Source organism: Miniopterus natalensis, chromosome 12 (assembly GCF_054644295.1).
Source record: "Miniopterus natalensis isolate mMinNat1 chromosome 12, mMinNat1.hap1, whole genome shotgun sequence".
Classification (NCBI taxonomy): domain Eukaryota; kingdom Metazoa; phylum Chordata; class Mammalia; order Chiroptera; family Miniopteridae; genus Miniopterus; species Miniopterus natalensis.
In genome coordinates, this window is record NC_142092.1 from 10,047,996 (window position 1) to 10,054,667 (window position 6,672).

Here is a 6,672-nt window from a genome sequence, read left to right on the forward strand (position 1 = left end):
TGCCCGCCTTCCATGTCAGAGCCCAGTTCCGCACGCCCCGGGTGTGCCTTTGCCGCCACCTCTGCCGCGGGAGCAGGCGTGGTCTCCAAGGGCTCTAAATCAAGCCCCTCCACAGCCCTAAGCTTCCTTTCAGTTTTGGTGAAGTTTAGGTCAGTTCTGTCCTTTCTCAAAGATGGTGTATCAGTGACCTATTGCTGCTCTAACAAATTACTACAAACTTAGTGGCTTACAACAGCACACATTTATTCTTTTAGTTCAGATCAAAAAGTTCAACATCAGTTTTACTGGATGAAAGTCACAGTGTCAGCAGGGCTGGTGCCTTCTGCAGGCTGAGGGGAGAATCCACTCCCTTGCCTTCTCAGCTTCGAGGGGCCACCTGCATCCCGTGGTTCATGATCCCGTCCACACATCACTGTCACCTCTCTTGTCCATCCTCAGATCTCCTACTACTTCCTGTGGCCTCCTGCCTTCCCTTGTAAGGACCTATGTGACTGCACTGGGTCCACCCAGATAACCCCATCTAATCTCATCTCAAAATCCCCCACTTACATTTACCACCTGTAATGTCCCTTTACCACATAAGGTAATATTCACAGGTAACGTTAACATGCACCCTGATTAATTATGTAAGCTGGTAGAGTTTTTTAGAAGCATAACTAATAATTTGGTTCTTCATAAGATGGAAATTTAAATATTTCTCCTGCTAGTCTTGAGGTTATCATTATGTTATGGGTAGTGCAAAGTGTGGCACACAGAGTTTCATCTAGAAAGTTGTCTTACACACTTTATTAAACAAATGAAGATTGCATAACAAAACACATGCAGTCACTGCATGATAGAAAACATGTTTCAAACACAAGGCAGCCCCTCAGACCATCATATTATTTAGGTTTTGCATTGTCATTTATGGCATTATAGATTAATTACACATACTTTTATACATCTTAACTCTGAAGATAAGAATTGTTGCTTGAAAGATTATTCCAGGTGGCCATTTGGTTTGTATCAGGAGAAAGCGAACCTCCGAGAGTTTAGCGTCTGCCAAGTCTGGAATCATTAGCTCAAGTCAGTAAGCCAGATATGTGACATGTTTCACAGTGGCCGTTTCCCAAGTCCTGGTGATGCCTCCTCTCCACAGTGTGCCAGATGATGAAGCATCTCTGGGATTACCCTTGCACGTGCTTTTCCCTTTTTTGTTTCTTCTGGATTAACTATTATTTCCCCTTCTCACCTCTTCTGTGGCCTTCCATTTTAATTATTCATAAGTCCTTTCAGAATATCCTCAGAGAGTTCCATAAGGGGAAGTTCTGGAGATGGAAAATCCAAGGGAGGAAGTTTGGGTATTGGCATATCCTTGGCTTTCCCAGTATTTGCTGCAAACTTCTGCCAGGTTGAAGAAACTGTAGCAGGTTCTGAATAATGTGGCAGCAAGCTCCACAACTCTGATTTTTCTACAAAATCTAGCATCTACATCTAGCTCCTTTTCTATTGGGCCTTTTAGAAGTCTGGCCTTTTCAGCCATGAGCTGTTTATTTTCTTTCTTTAATCTTTCTCTCTCGGCCACGAGGAATTCCACATGCCTCTTCAAATCCGCAGTTTTGGCTGCCTGCTCCTCTAGAATTGTTTTGTCATCATTTGGGGCTTTGCTTCCAATGCTTGGTTCTGTTGGCTCACACTTTTGCTGAAGTAAAAACGGCAGTGAGTCTGGATCCCTGTCACAGACCCCTGGAATTCCAGGCAGGTGTTTCTCAGTGGAAGGGCTGTGCTTCTGAGAGAGAAGGCAGCTCTGGCCTTCCGCATCCTCAGCAGAGGGCCTGAGAGATGCCTGGAACTGGGCAGCGGCATCCCCGTCAGGGCTCTGCTGGGCTTTCAGCCTCTCCTCCCGCTTTGCCTCCTCCACCCTCCTAAGTGAGGGGGGCTGCTTCCTGGGCCTGTCCCTCTGCACTTCCAGTGAGAGATGCGCCTGCTCAGGCTGTGTCAGCTGCATGGCTTCAGGAAGATATGCTGTAGTCTTGTAGTGATAAGAAATAGCCTCCTATTTTCCTGTAGCTAATAAATGATCTTATCTGCTCTGTTGATGAGCCAGGTTGAGGGGTCGTGACATTACTTCCATAGACCCTGGAGTAAGAGGCAGCCTGAGGAAGGAGCAAGGGCGTGGAAGCCCATGGAGGAGAACATCGGGGGAGCAAAGCAGCCACAGGGACTGTGGGGCCCCCATGCCTCAGGAGCCAGTTGAGGGAGGAGAGGGAGCAACAACCACACCAATTCTTCCTCCAGTGGTGGTGACATAGGCCCTCTTTTCCTTCTTCTTAAAGAAGACCCTTTAGTCTGGCTGGTGTGGCTCAGTTGGTTCAGCGTTGTGCCATGCCCCATGAGGTCATCAGTTGATTTTCCAACAGGGCGCATGCCAGAGTTTTGGGCTCGATCTCCAGTAGGTGTGCAGGAGGCAGCTGATCAATGTTTCTATCTCTCTCTCCCTCTCTCTTCCGCTCTCTGAAATCAATAAAAACATAAAAGAAAAGAAAGACCCTTTAACATTTCACGTAATACTAGTTTGGTAGTGGTGAACTTTTGCTTTTTCTTGCCTGGGAAACTCTTTATCTGCCCTTCCATTCTGAATGATAGCTTTGCTGGGTAGAGTGATCTTGGTTGCAGGTCCTTGTTTTTCATCACTTTGAATATTTCATGCCAATCCCTTCTTGCCTGCAAAGTTTCCTTTGAGAAATCAGCTGACAGTCTTATGGAAGTTCCCTTGTAGGTAACTAATTGCTTTTCTTTTGCTGCTTTTAAGATTCTCTTTTTGTCTTTAACCTTTGGCTTTTTAATTATGATGTGTCTTGGTGTGGGCCTCTTTGGTTCATCTTGTTTGGGATTCACTGTGCTTCCTGGACTTTTATGTCTATTTCCTTCACCAAGTTAGGGAAGTTTCCTGTCATTATTTTTTCAAATAGGTTTTCAATTTCTTGCCCTTTCTCTTCTCCTTCCGGCACCTCACCATGTGAGTGTTGGTATGCTTGAAGTTGATCCAGAGGCTTTTTACACTATCTTCTTATTTTTTATTCTTTTTTCTTTTTGCTGTTCTGATTGAGTGATTTTGCTTCCAAGTCACTGATTTGATTCTCAGATTCAGCTCCTCTAATGTAGATTTCCTGTAAATTATTCTTCATTTCAGTTAGTGTATCCTTCATTTCTGACTCATCCTTTTTAATATTGTTGTTTTCACTAATTTCCTTGAAATTCTCATTACTTCCTTGAGCATACTTATAACCATTATTTTGAACTCTGTATCTAGTAGTTTGCTTGCTTCCATTTCATTTTGTTCTTTTTCTGGAGATTTCTTATGTTCTTTCATTTATGACATGTTTCTTTGTCTCTGCATTTTGGCTGCTTCCCTGTGTTTGTTTCTATGTATTAGGTAAAGCTTCTATGTCTCCTGGAACTGGTAAGTGGCCTTGTGTAGTAGGTGTCCTGTAGGGCCCAGTGGCTCAGCCTCTCCGGTCACCTGAACTGGGTGGGCACTCTAGCAGCTCCCCTGTGTGGGCTGTGTGCACTGTCCTGTTGTAGTTGAGCCTTGATTGCTGTTGGTATCACTGGGAGGGATTGACCCTCTGGCCAATCAGTTCTGAGGACCAGCCTCGACTACATGGAAGAGCTGCTGTGCAGGAGACACCCTTATGGAGCAGGACATGCTTCAATGGGGCTTTTGTGTTCACCAAGTTCGCCCCTTGTGTGTATCACTTGTGGATGTGGTGGGGTTGTAATTGGCATGGTTGAAGCTGACCACTGGGTGTACTGTCTCTGGGGCCTCCTGGGAGGTGCAAAGTCAGCCTCTGCCTGTGCCCTGCCCAGGGTCAGCCAGCATGAGCTACACAGCAACCTGTAGATGGCTGCTACTTGTGTTGGGCTTGGAGGTGCCCAGAGAGGCCAAGCTATGAACAAAGGTGGGCTGCCGCTAGTGCCGGGCCTGGGACTGCTTATTGAGAGGCATGGGGACCGCTGAGGCCAGATGCTGCTTGTTTGAGAGATTTTAGGAAACTCCGAGACATGAGGCAAGAGAGGCCAGTTGTATGAAAAAGCCATTGGAACTGGATTGGTTGAGCCTGCAAGTAGAGAGGGGCAGGGTCTCAGGGAATCACAGGGTTGGGTGAAAAGTGTGAGTCAGGTTGATGGAGGCCCAGATATGGTGCTGGCCTGCCGGCTCTGCTGGGGGAAGGCTTAGCAAAGGTTCAGCTAGATTTCAGGTGGTTCTCAATGATGGCTGTTCTGTATTTCAGTTGTAATTTTGATGTGGTTGTGGGAGGCGGTGAGTACAGCATTTACCTATGCTGCCATCTTGACCAGACTCTGCTTCTTTTTGTTTAGGTCTTTACTTTTCCTTTGCAATGATTTGTAACTTTCAGTGTGTATGTTTTACACATTTTGTTAATGTGTATTTTGATTTTAATGATGATATAAATGGCATGTAGCTTACAATGTCAATTTCAAATTGTTTGTTGGAAGTATGTAGAAATTCAGTTGATTTATTTATATTGACACTGCGTTTTATAACTTTGCTAATCTTATTGATTGTAGTGGATCTTTTGGAGATTCCCAAGGATGTTTTATATGCAGTTATGTTATCTGTTAATAAAGATATGTTACTTCTTCATTTCTAAACTGTATGCTACCAATATAACATTGAATACAAGTGGTGAGAGAAGATATTCATATCTTGTTTCTAATCTTAGAGGTAAAGCACTTATTCTGGGAACAGTGAAACAAAGAAAGGCCTAGGATAGAAGAAGCTACAGGAGATACCTAGGCGAGTCTGCTTTAGCTCACTGAGAAAAGGGAGCCTTGGAGATAGGTTCAGGGGGTTAGCCCTGGTGGAGCTCCTGCTGTCCACTGCTCCCCTGGTTGCAAGTCTCATGAGGTCCCTTAGAGTTTAGGAGATGCACACCTGTGGGAGAAGAGGGGGAAGGGAAAGGCACGGGTGTGCTCCTGGGAGAAAGATTGCATGCCACAATTATAATAAATTTTAAGTGTAGAGTTCTGTAGCATTAAATATATTCATATTGTTGTGCAACCCTCAACACCATTTATCTCCCGAACTTTTTCATCTTTCCTAACTGAAGCTACCTGTCACACACTAACTCCCCATTCCTTCCCCCCACCAGCCTCTATTAACCACTGTTCTACTTTAAAAAAAAAAAAAAATCATTGATTTCAGAGAGAGGAAGGGAGAGGGAGAGATGGAAACATCATTGATGAGTCATTGATCAGCTGCCTCCTGCATGGCCCTGACTGGGGATGGAGCCCACAACCCGGGCATGTGCCCTGACCAGGAATTGAACTGTGAACTCCTGGATCATAGGTTGATGCTCAAACGCTGAGCCAAACCAGTCGGGCCCACTGTTCTACTTTCTATCTCTGAATTTTACTACTCCAGGTAAATATAAGTGGATTCATACAATATTTATCTTTCTGTGTCTGGCTTATTTCACTTAGCATAATGTCTTTAAGGTGAGAACAGACATTATCTCTGCCTTGTTTACTCTTTTAGGGGGAAGCATTCAATCTTTTACTATTAAATATGATGTTAACTGTATGTTTTTAATAAATGTCCTTTATCAAGTTGAGGAAATTCTCAATTCCTAGTTTTCTTAGGGGTTTTTATCATGAATGGGGGTAAATTTCCTTCTTTCTGCTTTTTTGGGTTTCATTTCGCTCTTCTTTTTCTACTTTCTTGAGATGGAAACTCAATTATTGATGAGATTTTTTCTGTTTTCTTTTTTATTGAATTTTTTTGGGTGACATTGGTTAATAAAATTATATAGGTTTCAAGTGTACAATTCTATAATACATCTTCTGTCCTGTTTTCTAATATGAGGATTTTGCGGTATAAATTTCCATTTGGGTACTGTTTTAGCGGCAGCCCACAAATTTTGATGTATTTTCATTCCATTTTGTTTAATATATTTTTAAATTTCTCTTGACACTTCCTCCCTGAAGGATTATTTAGAAATGTGTTGTTTACTTTCCAAGTATTTGGAGATTTTTCTATAACTGTTACTTATTTTTAGTTTGATTTCACTGTGATTGGCGAATACATTTTATTTCAGTTTTATTAAACTTGGTTTTTTAATTGCTCAGGATATTGCCTATCTTGGTACATATTGTACAGATTTTTGAAAAGCACATGTATTCTGCTGTTATTGGGTGGAATTTTCTATAAATGTCTATGAGAGCATGTTGGTTGCTGGTTTTGCTATGTTGTGTATCCTTATTTCTGTCTAGTTCTATCAGAAATGGATTTATTTCTCTTTTTAGTTGCCTTGGTTTTTGCTTATATATTTTGAAGCTCTGTTGTTGGTATATACATATTTAGTATTGGTATGTCATTTTGGTAGATTGTTCCTTTAATCATTATGTACTGTCTTTTGTCTACCTTAATATTCTTTGCTGTGCAGTCTCCTGTCTGATATTAATATAGCTCTTTGGCTTTTTAAAAAAATGTTTGCATGGTCTATCATTTCCTGTTCTATTACTTTTAACTTCCCTACATCTTTACTTTTGAAGTGAGTTTCTCGCAGACAGTATATAGTTGGATTATGTTTTTAAATTCATCTGATTGTTTGTCTTTTAAAAGGTACATTAGATCATTTACATTTGGTGTAATTATTGATACATTAG

At 42.2% G+C, this 6,672-nt stretch overlaps 1 pseudogene; it reads right to left on the bottom strand.

Moving 5' to 3' along the window:
- Positions 1 to 771: 771 nt before the first annotated feature.
- On the bottom strand, positions 772 to 2,201 carry LOC107544670 (nuclear receptor-binding factor 2 pseudogene; annotated as a pseudogene).
- Between the last annotated feature and the right edge of the window lie 4,471 nt (positions 2,202 to 6,672).